At 43.2% G+C, this 17,212-nt stretch overlaps 1 long non-coding RNA gene across 5 annotated transcripts; it reads left to right on the top strand.

Moving 5' to 3' along the window:
* The first annotated feature begins 542 nt into the window (after positions 1-542).
* LOC123425846 lies at positions 543-5,985 on the top strand. Of its 5 annotated transcripts, XR_006621913.1 has the most exons (9): positions 543-1,530; positions 1,605-1,688; positions 1,942-2,060; positions 3,008-3,056; positions 3,154-3,236; positions 3,656-3,757; positions 3,825-3,996; positions 4,845-4,903; positions 5,088-5,985. It is a non-coding gene; the product is annotated as an uncharacterized LOC123425846 (long non-coding RNA). The 5 variants fall into 5 exon arrangements; XR_006621912.1 differs by having other exon boundaries at positions 543-1,688; XR_006621910.1 differs by lacking the exons at positions 543-1,530; positions 1,605-1,688 and adding an exon at positions 2,838-2,927 and having other exon boundaries at positions 1,695-2,060.
* The last annotated feature ends 11,227 nt before the right edge of the window (positions 5,986-17,212 follow it).

The following is a 17,212-nucleotide window of genomic DNA, read 5'->3' as shown; positions in this document are numbered from 1 at the left end:
TCAATAAAGAAGAAAACAAAAGAAAAAAGAAAGAAAACAAACAGAGGAGCCCCGGCACGCATCTCGACCGGTCCAAGGCCGTTGTACGTGAGCTCCTTTCCCCATCCAAACCCAAGTCTCAAAAGAAAAAAAAACTAACCCAGACTTAGGCCGAATGGGCTGGCCCGGCCCATCCAGTCATGTTTAGTAACCGGGTCGTGCCGTGCTAGTCCGTGGGCTGCGCTTTCAGGCCCATGCACGACCTGATTGCTGAACGGATCGACACGTTATGGGCTACATATTTTTAACCTTACTTTTAAGACTATTAAGCTGTATTTTAAATATGTATATATATATTAAAAAAATATAAGAAAAATAGACGGATCATGTCATGCATGTCCGCGTGTCCAGCCTACATGACTAAGGCGTGTCGCGTGCCGTGCCCAGCCGTTCCCGGCCCATGACTGACCTGGTTACTCCGGCCCAGCCGTTCCCGGCCCATGACTGACCTGGTTACTCCGGCCCGTTTGGCCAGAGCTATACAATAACGGAATAACCTAACCCTTTGAGCACTCCCACGGTCCCACCTTTTCCCCTCTCCCGTGCCGGCTCGGGCTCTCCTCGCCTGCGTCTCTGCAGCTCGTGCTCCATGGCCGCACTAGTGCGCCGCGCTGCCACCTCCCTCCCCCGCCACCTCGCGGCCACCTCCCTCTCCAGCGACCTCGCCGCCGCAGCCACCACTCGCTCCCCGTCCTCCGCCCTCCTTCGCCGCCACTACCACAGGCAGATCCAGATACCTAAAACATGGTTCAGGGTTGATGTCCATCAGCACAGCTGTCGGGGCGGTGCACATGGCGAAGGTGCACATGGTGCGTGGTTTCGAAGCCGACGCCAAAGCCGAGGAAGACGCCAAGGCGAGGATGGATGGGTTCAAGGCCGAATTCGAGAGCATGGTGAAGCATGCTGCCCACGAATTGGCTGACGAGGCGCGCAGGACCAGTAGTGCCGAGGACCAGGAAAACAACGTCGTGCTGTAATGGATCTTTGTGGATGTAGCTTGTAGGAACTTCCTAAGTTGCTTGCAAGGAATTCAGACTGTATCTGGTTAATCTCCTCGTGTTTCGCATGTTGGTGGAGGATCATTCCTTGTACTGTATGAAATTTTCATGACTGGCTATGGGTGTATAACTCCAATTACAGCTTTTTCTGGTTTGTAGGGGATGAAAGAAGGCTTTGCTCTAGTCATAGTTATTTTTGTTGCAGCATGCCACCATAATCATCTTTCTTGCTTTTGGTTGTCTGTCCTTTTTAACTTAAATTTGTTAGTGTCTAAATTCCGTCACAGTATAGATATGTGCCTAATAAGAAAATAAAAAAATGTTTGAAAGTGATATAGTCGCAACATGCTTTTCTGAAACTTTGCAGTTATCTTAGACATGTTACTTAGCATTCATTATCAACGGTTCACTATGTTGTCTAGCTACTAGTGACTACAAGCAATCGTTGCAGTTGCAAAAGTTGAATGAGGAGAAACGGAACATTCATTTGGAGGTTAAAATTGTAGACTTGTCTTGCTATAAATTGTTTATTCTTCCCCAAATATGGTCTCAGTTGTTCTCATTCAGGCTTTATGAGGTGGAAGGCGAATCAAGGTATCAATTTAAGATCTTGTTGCTGGAGATGTAGTGCCCCTCAAGATTGGTGACCAGGTACATGCTGTTATTTTTTATTTTGAAACAAGTGTCTGCAAGCAGTTTAGTAATATAAGGCTCTAATCTACTCCCTCCGTCCCTAAATTCTTGTCTTAGATTTGTTTAAATATGAATGTATCTAGTCATGTTTTAGTACTTAGATACATCCATTTCTAGACAAACCTAAGACAAGAATTTTTGGACGGAGGGAGTATTTTCTTGTTAGGTACCTGCTGATGGAGTCCTTACAGTGGCCACTTCTTCTCCATAGATGAATCGACCATGACGGGAGAAAGTAAACAAGGACCAGAAGTCACTGTTTCTGATGTTGCATGGCTGGCTATGGTACAAGGCTGCTCGTTCTGTCTGTACCTACCAATTGGAGAAAATGTATAGCTACTTTCAGCTTCCGAAATCTTTTGTAGTTTGTGAAGTGAAGTAGCAGTGCAGTAACCTTGGCTGTTCATATTTTACCTGTGGTGACATAATAGATTTAAGTTGTTAATTTGATTTCTCTTGAAACCATTTTACTTACTGAAAGTATTAGATGGTATCTTGATGCTATTACTGTTGTTAATATCTGCTGATCTTGGATGTCTATGGTTGTCAAATAAAATTTGCTGATGTCAAATTCCATATTTTGAAATTTACTTTATGCCCATCTCATATACTGAAATGTGGAACTTAGGCGAGTCTTATGGTTCACATGTGTAATTCTGCTCCTGAAATGTAGTATTGAAGAAGGGTGGCATCTTTTTTGTCACATGGTGGGCTGGCTAGGCTCTTTTCGGCCAACCTAAGTCAGCCTGAGTGCAGTTATTTTTGGGCGTTGTCGTAACATATGTATGTGGTACTAGATATTTATATTAATATAGACTGTCATGATAGAGGGCAAGCTAGCGAGGTTTGTATTGCAATAGAACATTGATCATGGCAATCTACTGTATATTACCTAGGTGACCGCTGGTGGTATTAACACTGAATGGGTATTGCTTGGCAATCATATCAGAACATTATGGTATTAACACTGAATGGGGTTTGATCCTGTAAATTTAGCCTACGCATGAGTTCATATGTTGGTGCGGCAATACGCGTATTAGTTAAAATCTTCACAGTGACAGTATGTATTCGGTTTAGTATTCATGGCTGCTGATTTAGTTTTTACAGTTTCTGTTGTCTTACCATCTTGGGAGGTAATTAGGTCACAATTGTGGTTGTGTCTGTTCCCAAAGGACCACGATTCGCTGTCACATAGACGTAAGCATAAATTTAATGTGTAATTTTCTCACAACATACTAGCAATCACTTACCCTGTTACACTGCATATTTTTTGTCAGGCTCACCTTTTCGATGTGCAAAATGATGAGGGATAAAGATTTGTTATAGGTCAATATACTTTTTTGTCAGGCCCATTGCTTTCTTGTGTTGTGTATTACTTGTCCTAACAGCTGGACTAATACAATCTCTGAACCTTATATTATAGGTCAATATACTTTCCGCATGTGAGACAATGGGTCTGCAACAACAATTTCCAGTGACAACACTGGAACATTAACTTAAAATTAGGTGGAAAGCTATTTTTGTAGTATTGTCCTCGTCTTAATTCATGGAATTCTGCAGTAGGATTTGTGATTTCTCAAATATGCTTAGGCCTTGACTCCTTTGCCATTTCTTCATTGTCACTGTTAAGATGACTATTGTTGAGGCATACTTTGGAGAGAAGATGGATCCTCCGGATGATTATATCTCAGTGCCCTTCATTTGTTATATTTGTTTCACACTGCGATTCACACTTGTGCCTGTAGCATGTACTACACACAATTATGCGTAACCATGTATATTTTTCTTGCTTTCTTGAAGGCTTGAACACATTATTTTGAGAAATTAATATTAAGAGTCATAGACCATAAAAGAATATCTGCTCAATTGGCTGCTAATGTGTTTTCTCCCCCCTGTAAGTAATGTTTTTTCTTTTCTCTTTGGAGGGTGGCCGAGGTTCATGTAAACTGGAAAGGAGCTGCTGAACTTATTTTGGAGTCATGCACGAGTTGGATTGACACGGATGGTTTAAAGCAACCCGATGACTTGTGAGAACGTAACTTCAAGCCTTTACCATGTTGTTGCAACTAACTAATTAATCAATTACTGTTGTAGGCTGGTGAGTTCAAGAAACTCATTGAAGACATGTGTGTTGCTATTTGCTAAGCCTTTACCATGTTGCCTTTAGACCTTGTGAGATGAGTGATGTCTGAAATGAGGACCAGAGGGCTGACTGGGTATTACCGGGAGATAATCTTATTATGCTTGGTATATTGTGGGGATAAAGGTAACTAGCAAACCGGCATTTTATGACTTTAGCCACTGCTGTTGATGGGTTATTATTATTTCAATAGCTCAGCTTTTTACCTTGATGTTGCGTATAGTGGTTGACACTTGCTATAGTATTGCTGTGCGGTTGCATGCGTGCCTATTACTAGTTATACTGGCACTCATACTCTATTTATTTCTGATTATTGCTCTCTCTCTCTCTGCCTTTTTGTCCTTTGTATTCAATTTGTTTCCAGTAAACTGCTTGTCTGGATAGTTATTACTCAAATCTCAAACAAGTACATGCTAAAGTTACGTGTAAAAGTTGTAGAAAATGCAATACTGTTGTACATCCCTAAATTTTTTGATGGCAGTAATGCAGAAGCCTTTCCGCAGCGGTAAAGCTGTTGCCTTGTGTCCATGAGGTCATGGGTCCGAGTCGTGGAAACATCCTCTTACAGAAATGTAGGCAAATGCTGTGTGCAAAAGACCCAAAGTGGCCGGACCCTGCGCAAGCGGGAGCTACATGCACCGGACAGTCCTTTTATAAGTAATGCAGAAGGAGTAACAATAATAACATTTCTAGTGATAATAACATTTTTGCCACATGCATGAGATCATTACCTTTTATTTCTTGCTTAGTGAATGTTGTAACATTTATTGAAATTCTGCATGCACAAGCATGTGCTACTACCGAAATTTTAAGCGATACTAACATATTTATTGGCTTGCATGAGACCATTCTCTTCTATTTCTTGCATAGTGATTATCGTAATTTTTACTGGCACGTAGTAGCAACCTTTATAAGTCATGAACCATTTAGAATTGCACTGATCTGCAAGAATTTACAACTAGCTCATTTTGCAGGATCCTGCCGCCTAGGAGTTCAAGAGTCTATTCACTTGTGTATGGCAGCTGACATTAAGGTGTTTCTCATATTCTTCTGCGAGTCAGTGACAACATATTATTTTCTGCCACATCTTAGTAACTGAAAGAATGAACTAGATGTCCTTCATTTTGACGTGATCAATAGCTTTGTTTTATATTATTAGGTATATTGACCAAATGTTTTTCTTGGTCGCTTATATTCAGTTTATTTTTGAATGTTAGGTCCGCATGGTCCACTGGGGATAATCTTCAAACTGCCAGAGTGATTTCCTTGGAATCTTCTATTTGTACTAATCCTAACATATCAGAGCCAATCATGATGGAAGTTAAGACATTTCGGCATTGTCAGATTTGGAAAGGGAGGATTGTCAGGAGTCCTAGTGAACTGAGAGTCGACCGAGACAAGGAATCGGAAGGATTTGGGTTATTTGGCTAGGGTTCACGGCCGAAAGAGGAGGCCATATCTGTATTTCTTGTAGCTATAGAGTATGTCTTGCCTTGAGGCGAATGAATCATAGAGAATATGCTAAGGAAATCACAGCACATCCCGGCTTAAGTAGGAGAGGTATTTTACCAAGTTACACGCGCGGTACTGTTATAACGGTAAGTAGTAGTGGACGGACAGAGGCGATGCGGTAAATATAGGAGCTATCCTGGACGTCCATCCAGCATCTTCAGAACTGTAAATGCTGCATCTTCAGTTATCCTGACATTGCTCCCCTCTGAGAATCAACGTGCCCTCATGGTGTTGAAGTAGATGATGGGCGCCACGCTTCGGCAGTCGTGCTGAAGAAAGCTGGGAACATGTATTTGATGAAACTGTGTCTTCCCAAGTGCCGTCTTCTGGAGATAAATTTGTCCACTGTATAAGCCACTGCACCACTGGAAGGTTGTGTCTTAGTATCTGTCGAACCTGAAGCACTAAAGCTGGTTCTGTTTTTAGTGTCCCATCAGAATTGACCATAGGTAAATGAGGGCTAGGGATTGCTTTCTTTCCCAGGTGCTTCTTGAGTTGACTAACATGGAAGACAGGATGTATGTTGATTGTGTCAGGGAACAAATTGTAAGCTCTGTTGCCCACTTTGGATAACAAGAAATGGGTCATAATACTTGTTTTGTAGTTTTAAGGCCCCTTTGAACCCAAAGGCAGACAGTCTGTAGGGAGCCATTTTTAAGTACACCATATCACTAATCTCAAAAGATCTCTTCAAGCCAGCATATTTCTTCATCCTATTTTGTGCTTGCAGCAAATTTTCCTTAAGTTGATCCAACATGGCTTGCTTGGAAGTTAAGAAATCATAGGCTTCACTATCTTCAGGGCCAGGAATTGCTAGCTCAGAAATCAGTGGAGGGGGAAATCCGTAAAGGGCCTGAAATGGACACATTTTGATGGCTGTATAATATGCAGTGTTATACCAGTATACTCTGCTAAAGTATATTGATAGCTTGAGTATATTGTCCACAAATACCCGTGCCACAGACTGAACTGAATAAGGGTGTGAGAGTTGGATAAAATCGGAATATTTTGTGAATCGATCCACTACCACTAGGATAACTTCCTTCCCTTGAGAATTTAAAAGTCCCTCTATGAGATCCATAGAGATATGCTGCCAAGCCATGTCAGCTACTGGGACAAGCAATTCTCATGTTTTGCTCATTGGCAAATGGGACATTGACCAATAAAGTCTTCCACAGATTTCTTGAGGCTCTTCTCCCTGAGTGGCCTCCAATGGACGAGTTATGGAAATAGAATTTTTGTTCAAAAAGACCATTAGCCGAATGTTATTGTCAAAAAAGACCACATGCGATATGAAATGCGAGAAAAGACCCTCATTTTTCGTGACGGCAGGCGCGTCAGGTGACGCGTGACACCTGCCGCCACGGGCCGAGGTGGCTGAGCCCCGCCGCCACCCGGCGAGGCGGCCGACCTGTCGCCGCCACCACTCCAGGCGGCAGGCTGCCCATGCTCGCACATGCATGCCTCAAGAGCTGGCTGGCCATGCCACGGCCATGCACAGCATCCTGCCGGTCGCTTGGGGTGCTGGCGGCAGGTGCCACCTGCCCGGCCGGCCGCCTCGCCGGGTGGCGGCGGGGCCCATCTGCCTCAGCCCGTGGCGACAGGTGCCACGCGTCACCTGGCGCGCCTGCCGCCACGAAAAATGAAGGTCTTTTCTTGCATTTTATATCGCATGTGGTCTTTTTTGACAATAACATTCGGCTAATGGTCGTTTTGGACAAAATTTCATGGAAATATGGAGTGCCAGCATGAGTTTATTTTGGAATGCCAGGTTATGGTCCACAAGAATTTTCCCTTTAAACCTGATAATACCAGAGGAAATTGTGTAGTCTTCAGGTGCTGTCTCAGGTTGTAGTAGGAGTTGTTCGAGTACCTTTTTTGATAACTGTCATGCACTCTTGTGCCCAAACAGGGGCGGCCACAGAAATTGACACTAACTTTGGGAACATCCGAGAGAGAGCATCAGCCACTTTTTTTCAATGCCTTTCTTATACTGGATAGTGAAGTCAAATTCTAACAGCTTCATCATAAGTTTATGTTGTACTCCTCCAACTAATCTCTGCTCTGTTATGAATTTCGATGATCGCTGACCTGTTTTGACAATTAGTTTATTGCCAAAGGAAATAGTGGTGCCATCTCTTCAAAGGTTCAATAATGGCCAAAGCTTCTTTCTTGTATGTTGACATGGCTGCATTTCTTGGACACAGGGCAGAGCTGTAAAAAGCTATATAGGTTTCCCTTGCTGCATCATAACGGAGCCAATGCCATTTCCACATGCACCTGCTCTAGTACAAAATTTTTCTGGAAGTTTGGGAGTGCTAGGACAGGTGCAGTCGTAAGACCTTGTTTGAGTTGTTGAAAGGTTATGTCATGAGTTGCAACTCAGGAGAAATTTCCTTTTTACAACAGATCATGAAGTGGCCTACAGATAATGATGTAGCCTTTGATAAACCATCTGTAATACCCAGCCACTCCCAAAAACTTCTTAGTTGAGTTACTGCAGTAGGAGTTTGCCACTCTAAAATAGCCTTGATTTTTTTGGGTTAGTGGACACTCCATGGCCAGTGACAATGTGACCCAAATACTCTACTTGAGGAACAACAAAAAAACACTTGGACAATTTTGCATAAAGTTGGTGTTTCTTGAGAGTTTCAAAGACAATCTTTAGGTGATCTAAGTGTTCTTCCATTGTTTTACCGAAGATCAAGATGTCATCAAAGAAAACCAGCAAGAACTTCCTGTTGTAAGGAGCAAATATCAGGTTCGGTGCTTGGAAGGTCCCAGGTGCATTAGAGAGGCCAAAGGGCATGACTAGTAACTCAAAGTTTCCAATAGAAGTCCTAAAAGCAGTTTTTGGTATGTCTTCAGGCTATTTTTTTAATATTGCCTTTTTTATTCTTTTTGAAAAATATTGCGGTTTTTTCAAAATTTACAAAAATGTGAGTGCCTCGGCCTGACCGTGGTCGAGTGGGGCCTTTCGGCCTATGGGTGGTCGACTAGTGGCCTCTCGTTCACGTGGAGGTTGACCACTGGCTGGGCCACGTCGCGTGCGCTGAGTGGGGGGCAATCGGCCCTGGCATGGTCGAATGGCCTTTCGGCCTTGGCATGGCCGAATTGACCCAGCCGCTCGGCCGAGCCTCCCTTCTTCCTCTTTTCTTTGCCTCCCTTCTTCCTCTTTTCTTCCTCTCTCCCCACCCGAAATATCTCACACTTCTACACTACATCCTAACTATTTTTTCCCACATTTTCCACCGTAGTTATATTCTATAGGGTTAGGGTATCCAATCCATCCGTCTCATTCGCGATACGTAACAGACTAAATGTTTACACATAAAAACATGTTAGAGACAGGCGAGCTGCAAGAGATGCAGCTGTGAGGGCACATGTTGAAGCAGTGGCTACACAACTAGCAACATGATCTGCTATCGTGGAGGAAGAGCCGGTTGGGCTTTGTGACTTGCCAGGATTTGACCCTCCTGGAACAAGGAGAAGGCTTGCAAGGACGATCAAAATCTTTGATCAGTGGATAGAGCATGAGCCGTTGGAGAGGTGGTCTGTGTTGCATGACACACATGGAGCAAGGTACGGTGTCATGACTGCCAATGTGGCTGAAACATATAACTTTGTCCTTTGAGGAAACAGGGCTTTGCCACTTACAACGATCATCGAGGGCATTTTCTATGGTACAGTGAAGTATTTCAGAGAAAGATGTCAAATGTTGCGCTGTATATCATGAACAATCCGAACACACGTTATTGTGAAAGGGTTATGAAGTACATGGATGAAAAGATGAAGAAAGCCCGGTCACACACTGTTATCGCCATTGAAAAATCTAGAGCGAAGGTTCGAGGTCCGCTTAGCTAACAACAAATTTGGATGTGCAAATCAGATGAGGACGCATGAGGTGAAAATTGGAAATGAAGTGAGGCCTACGTGCGAGTGCACATGCAAGAAACCGAAGTTGCTTCACCTATCTTGCTCGCATATACTTGCTGCTTGCGGGCAACTAGGCCTTGACATAATCTCATTTGTGTCTCCGTACTTTCTAAAAGAGGCGGTTGTCAATACCTGGATAGATGAGTTGATGTGTTTTCGATCAATGAGAAACTTCAACACCGTCGACGCTGCTGAAAGGCGATACATTCCACACCCAAAGAATATGCGTACAAGCAGAGGTAGACGAAAGTGTTAGCGCATTCGGAATGACATGGATGAATTTAAAGCCGGCGGGCGCACCATGCAATCCATTCTATGTAATGAATTTGGGCATAGGGACCCTGATTGTCCCACTTTCGTCACTGCAAGGGGCACTAGGCGTGGACGAGACAACCAGGGAAGAAGAGGAGGAAGAGGGAGGGCAAGAGGGGGAGGAAGAGTTTAAGATTTATGTGTTCCACTATGTTTTAAATTTGTACTAAATGTTGCACTATGTTTTAATTCGTACTATGTGTTGTAATATGTTATAATTCGTACTATATCATTGTCTGTCGAATCCACCCCCTACAGAGGACCAACTATCAAATCCACCCCCTACACAGGACCAGCTGGAAGGAGTAGTCCACACGTATTGTATACGTACTATATATTACATTGTCTTTAACTATGATCTATGATTAAACAACACCACCAATTACAGGATGACAAGGAAGGGAACCAATAGGACACGGGTTCATTGGCTACAAAGGCTTCAGCAGTACATTACAGACCGAGATACTGCCACTGAATGTCTCTGACATGAACAACTCGCATTTGATCTGGCTCTATACAATGCCTATTTGGATACGTACATGAGAGGGACACGATTACGCATTATTGAACGCTCCAATACAGATGAGATATCGGACCCCCTTACGTCGGACACGTACCCGACCTATGATACTTTTGGCTCCATGCAGTACGCGGTAATATTTATCATCGTTACCTAAAATAACTTGTTGTTACATACTTTGTCTTCCATACTTATTAATCCTCATGACAATTTCAGGGTGAGTTGGCATAGAGTCTTCATACCGATGTGACGAACTTTGGACGACAATTGTCCACTGGACCTCTTCTGGTACCTAGGTCTCAGCTTCAACCATGGGTAACACGCTTGGAGCAGAAGATACAAGATGTCTATAGAGCTATCACGTGCACACACACTTCAGACGTTGTTCAGCAGCAGCAGCACCACCACCAACATCAGCAATTTCCCCGTCCCTTCGTGCATCGACATCAGCCGCGTCCACGTCTAGAACAACAACCGACGGCCCATCCACCCCCTTCTAACCAGGCTGGCAGTTCGGCATGGCATCAATCACAGCACCATGCCCCCTCCTCAAGTTTCATGTTTCAGCCAACACCACAACATCACAGTCCCACTACGGGTTTCATGTTTCAGCCACATCCAACTGGTACGGGCCTTCCTCCAGGATCCTATGCATATCACGCGGCGTCGGCGTCTGGATCCGGGTGCGCGAGTGAACAAGAAGATCCACTATCGGAGCAAAACATGTGGTTGGACATGTTTTTGACTCCTTCACCATGGCCCGCACAGGATACACGGAATGACGAGGGTGGGTCTGAGATTTCTCTTCGTAACATTAGGCTACCCACAGGTTTGGATGGAGTACGCCTCCCACACCCCTAGAGCGCCAATGCAGATGTCGTGAGTGACGCTTCTATCTATCAGTAGAGACATGGCTATCTAATTATGTATGGGGCATATGTCTATTTTATGTATGAGACACCTCTATGTGTCATTAGAGACACGACTATCTAATTATGTATGTGACATATGTCTATTTTATGTATGAGACACCTTCATGTTCTATTTCTATGCTCATTTGGTTTAGTGCGGATAACACATATAATACCAACAACTTGAGTCAAACGTGGATAAAACTTGCTGAAATTAAGATACAACTTGCTGAAAGTATTCAACAATTTTACGATACAATAAAATAAATTTACCGAGTCCAACATGGATATTTTCCTTTTCCATCACCAGCTTCTTCTGCTTTCTTGGCCGTGCGAGCCCTTTCTTTCTTTCTCTGCCTCTCAGCACTACGGGCCTCCTCTCGCTGTCTATAAACCTCCGCCAGTCGAATTTTCTCTTCTTGGTTTTGCTTCGGCATCTCATCAACCATAGCCCTCTGCTCCACACAGTACTCTTGCCACTCACTCTTCTCCTCTGCCTTTTCCTCTGCTTCGGCCTTCGCACGGCGCTCTTCCAAGTCTAAACTAGCCCATGCACGATGACCTCTTTCACGAATCTCGATCACCGCCCAGTCCAGCTATTGCATGTCAATCCAACGATAGTACATGCACAGAGGAGGAGTAGACTACCAAAAAAAGATAAATATAAATATCAAGTAAACAATAATATCAACAACATATTTATTCTGGATGACTTGAGCATACCGGAGGCCTGATGTATGGAGAAATAGAAGTGGGTGGATCTTCCTCATAATTGGCGCACATGAAAAACTTCATGCCCAACCAAACTGAAAAATCCATCACCTCCTTCACCTTGCAGAGATCACCGCACCAACAATGAACTACTTCCACCCCCCGAGGTAAACTCGCACTCTTCATTTTACTAGGCCTAATGCTTTGATCCGAGCAAGGCAAACTCATAATGACTAGAGCATTTGTGTTTTTAAGTGTGGCTGGATAATGGAGGAAGACAGCCCAGTGCCTCCTTTTATAGACTCAATGACAGAAAAACGAGGCGGGAAAGAAATGGCGCGAAAAAAATGGCGCGAAACTAGGCGGGGAAAGAAATGGTGCAAAAGTCTGGCGGGAAATGCACGGGGAAAGATAAGGCGGGAAATGGACGCGGAAAGATAGGACGTGGAAAAAAAATCCACGTACCTATCTGCCTTGGCTAGGCTGATTAGTACTAATTGGCCACTGGTAGGCCGATTAGTACTAATCGTCCTAGCCAGGGCCGATAGGAGGCCAAATGCACTGCCGACAGGGCTGTCGGCCTAGCCAAGGCCAATAGGTTCTAATCAGCCTAGCCTGGGTCAATAGGACCTAATTGGTCTTGGCTAGGACGAGGTACTATTTTTGTAAATTTTGAAAAACCGCAATATTTTTGTAAATTTTGAAAAAACTGCAATATTTTTCAAAAAGAATAAAAAAGCAATATTAAAAAAATAGTTGTCTTTAGGTGCCATTCTAATCTGGCGGTACTAAGACCTCAGATCCAACTTAGAGTTTTTTGGCCCCATGCTATTCATCCAAAAGATCTTCTATGAGAGGGATAGGAAACTTGCTCTTTTAATGAGAAAATTGATTTCTATAATCTACACATAGCCTCCAAGATCCATCTTTCTTCCTCACTAATATAACTGGAGCAACATAATGGCTTTGGCTATGCTGTATAATTTGTGTTGCTAAGAGCTCTTTAATTTGTCTTTCCATTTCTTGTTACTGATGTTGTGCCTCTTGGTAGGGTTTGACTTGGGTGAATGTGGGGCAGCTCTAGGAATTAATGGGATGGAATGGTCCAAAATTTTGTGAGGAGGTAAGGTAGTTGGGGTTTGGAAAACCACATCAAAACTATCCAATAAATCCTGGACTCCCAAAGGAACATAGTACTTCTCATGTGTAGTTAAGTGAACTGTGGGAATTTGTTTTTGCCAATTGAAAAGAGCAATTTGGAACTATAGTTGTGGATAATAATGTACCCCCACGAGCTAAAGCTATTGTTCTTTGGGGAGAAGGCAAGCGAATACAATTTTATTTAACGACAAATGTTCGGTTAATGAATGAAGATGTGTTGCCAGAATCTAGCAGTGCTATAGCTTTTTCCTATTGATTATGATGATGACAGTGGGAGTGGAAATTGGAAGTTCTTGATTCATTGCACTAGCAGAAATTTGCATGACTTATTCCTGAATTTCAGTTATCTCTTCTTGAACAGACTGGTAGTTTTCTTCTAATTCATTAGGATTTTGGCCCTCGGTGTCTTGTTCTTGTTGCATGAGGTGCACGTTGGGTATCAATTTACACTTATGGCCTTTCATCTATTGTCACGGCATCTCCAGAATTTTTTGCTATGTAGTAGGATCTTGGTCAGGCTCTTGCACAAGCACTTCTTGTTGAGGAATAGTAGTAGTGCTCTTTCGCTGGTTAGTCAAAGTGGTCTTCTGATAATAATTGTTATAAGGAGGGTATTGTTTCCTTGGTTGAGCTGCAGTAGGAGGATAACATGGTTCAATCTCTTTTGCTAACAGATAGGCATTTGTTAATGTTTGCGGTTTTAGTTGTTTGATCTGGTATTTTATTCCACCCTTCAATCCATTTACAAAACACCTCACAAACCACAATTCACCGAGTTCCGGGTTTTCCTCCTGTACTTATGCCATCAAGTCTTCAAACAATTTGTTGTAATCTACCACTGTGGAGGTGTTCTGCTTGATGGAGTTAAACTGATGTGTCAGGTCATAAGATCATTGAGCAGAAAACCTTTTAACTAATCCAGCTCCAAACTGTTTCCAAGTAAGTTGTTTCTTAAGTAGCCCTGACCTTCTGAGCCACACATGTGCATCTCCTTGGATGTACATTTGAGTTGTATTCCTGTGGTGCAGCAGAAATCTGGAAATACTCATTGCACTGTCTAGTCCAGCCAACTGGGCCATCTCCTTCAAATTGTGGGAAATCCATTCTAGGCTCTTTTGCCAGGGATTTCATTAACTTACACTGGTAGAAAAGAGGGATTTGGTCCACTAGATGAAATCCCATTAGTCCCGGTTCACTCACGAACCGGGACCCATGGGGGCATCGGTCCCGGTTCGTGAGACCAGGGCGCCGGCCGGGCCTCATGGTCCATTGGTCCCGGTTCGTCTGACCCCTTTGGTCCCGGTTTCAGACACGAACCGGAACCAATGGGCCTCGCTCCTGGCCCACAACCATTAGTATCAATTTGTGTGTGGAACCGGGAACAAATGTTGTCCTTTAGTCTTGGTTCCATCCATAAACCGGGACCAATGGTTGGCCTATATATACCCCGTGCCCGCAAGCAGAGCAGTGTACTGCTCTGTTTTTTTGGCCGGCCGTGGGAGAGCTTTGTGGTGCTCTAGCTCACCTCCTATGCACATGAGGTGTTCGATGAAATGCCCGAGCCACACTTAAGATTTCTCCTCTCGAAGCTCCTTGTCCAAGCTCCATTTTCCTCGAGATTTGTGTAGATTTGGCGGTCTGTCTTGTCCCATCCCCGTCCTCACCGCCGTCGATTGCCCGCGCCCATCTCGGTGCCGGCACCATCGTGGTTAGTCTCTTCTTCTTAACTTCTTTCTAAAAGAAAAAAAGTTCTTACTTGTATGATTTAGATAGTTACTTATGTAATTTTCTTACTTTTATTATTGTTTGTTATTATATAGTGCGATGGTTTTGGTATCCCCCTCCGTCGGCCCTCGTCTTGTCTATGATTCGAATGTGGTATATATTATCTTTTATAACTATTTGTTTTATTTAGTGTTTATGAGAATTATGCCGACCAACGTGACATAGATTTTTTAATCTAGGAGGTATGTGAACCGGAAATTCCAACCGACATAGAAATTCTTGTCGAGAAGTTAAATTGGGTTGAAAAAGAAAACAATTATTTGAAAGAAAAAATGCAAAGAGTTGAAGACGAGAATATGAAATTGGAGTTGGATGTTGCCGATGTTGTCGACGATCACAAGATCAAGATGGATGCAATGCGCTTGAAGATTAGAAAGATTAGAAAATATGCCATTCATATTGAGGCTTGGTATCATTATGCCATTGGATCAATTGGTACCTTAGTTGCGGTTATGATCGCATTTGTTGTTGCATTTAAATTTTATAGTTTCAATGTATGTTTTAATTAGATGCTTTGGAGAGCTATATGTTGTTCAATAATAAGAACTATGTATGAATGTTATGTATTTATTTTGGTCACTATTGTACTTTGGATTTAATGTGATGATGAATTTCTATTAATTTGGTCACTTCTCTATTCATGATATGGTGTAATGGTTTTTAGTACACTTTATTATATAACGCACACAGATGAACCGACAATGGATGTACGGTGAGCGACCCACCTCCGGGTATATTAAGGGCCTACAGAATTTTCTCGAAGTGGCTGAGGCAAACAAGCAGAATGGTTTTATGCATTGTCCATGTATTGTTTGTGGGAATACGAAGGCTTTCTCCAACTGTAAAACCCTTCACTCCCACCTGCTTGAGAAGGGTTTTATGCCACACTATAATGTTTGGACCAAGCACAGATAAAGAGGGGTTATGATGGAAGACAATGTAGAAGAAGAGGATGATGACAACTACCCGCCCCCTGAATACGGTGATGCTGCAATGGGGGGAAGCTGAAGATCAAGAGGAACCAGACAATGTGCCCGATGATGATCTTCATCGGGTCATTATTGATGCACATAGAGAATGCGAAAGTGAAAGGGAGAAGTTGAAGTTCGATGGCATGTTAGATAACAAAAAAATGGTTGTACCCAAATTGCGAAGATGACAACAGAAAGCCTGGTACCACACTGGAATTGCTGCAATGGACGGCAGACAATGGTGTATCTGACAAGGGATTTAGTTCGCTACTGAAAATAATGAAGAAGAAGCTTCCAAAGGATAACGAATTGCCCGGGAGTACATACGAAGCAAAGAAGATTCTATGCCCTCTAGGATTGGAGGTGCAGAAGATACATGCATGCCCTAATGGTTGCATCCTTTACCGCGGTGTGTATGAGGATTTGAACGCATGCCTGGTATTCGGCGCATTGTGGTATAAGATCAGAAGAGATGACCCTCGTGATGTTGAGGGCCAGCGCACCGGAAAGAGGGTTCCTACCAAGGTGATGTGGTATGCTTCTATAATACCACGATTGAAACGTTTGTTCAGAAACAAAAAGCATGCCGAGTTGATGCAATGGCACTTACAAAACCGTAAGAAAGATGGGAAGTTGAGAGCACCCGCTGACGGGTCGCAGTGGAGAAAGATCGAGAGAAAGTCGAGCGACTTTACAGCTGACCCAGGAACGTATGGTTTGGTATAAGTGCAGATGACGTTAATCCTTTTGGGAAGCAGAGCACCAAGCATAGCACATGGCGTGTGACTCTATGTATGTATAGCCTTCCTCCTTGGTTGTGCATGAAGCGGAAGTTCATTATGATGCCAATGCTCATCCAAGGCCCTAGGCAACCGGGCAATGACATTGATGTGTACATAAGGCCATTAGTTGATGAAATTTTGCAGATATGGAATGGAAGAGGTGTACGTGTGTGGGATGAGAACGAACAAGAGGAATTTGACCTACATGTGTTGCTGTTTGTAACCATCAACGATTGGTCTGCTCTCAGTAACCTTTCAGGACAGACAAACAAGGGATACCACGCATGCACACACTGTTTAGATGACATCGACATTATATATTTGAAAAAATGCAGGAATAATCTTTGCGCGAACCTGCTAGGCTTCTTGGGAGTGTATGGGAAGACAAAATATACACTGGAGGCATAGGAGGAGCATCAACGTGTCCATGAAAAAGATGGCATGCATCCAAAGTAGTATGAAGGTCCTCCAGCTACACTCTTACCAAAGATGAGAAGGAAATCTTCTTTGAATGCCTGCTGAGTATGAAGGCCCGTCTGGCTTCTCATTAAATATAAACGGAATAATAAAATATGGCATAGAAAAATTTCCAGAACCTTAAGTCTCATGACTACACGTGATTATGATGCAACTGCTTCCGGTTGCATTGAGGGGGCTTCTACCGGGAAACGTTCGATTAGCCATTGTGAAGCTATGTGCATTCTGTTGGAAATATGCCGTAGAGGCAATAATAAAATGGTT

This window comes from Hordeum vulgare, chromosome 2H, assembly GCF_904849725.1.
Source record: "Hordeum vulgare subsp. vulgare chromosome 2H, MorexV3_pseudomolecules_assembly, whole genome shotgun sequence".
Classification (NCBI taxonomy): domain Eukaryota; kingdom Viridiplantae; phylum Streptophyta; class Magnoliopsida; order Poales; family Poaceae; genus Hordeum; species Hordeum vulgare.
This window is presented reverse-complemented; position numbering and strand designations above follow the sequence as displayed.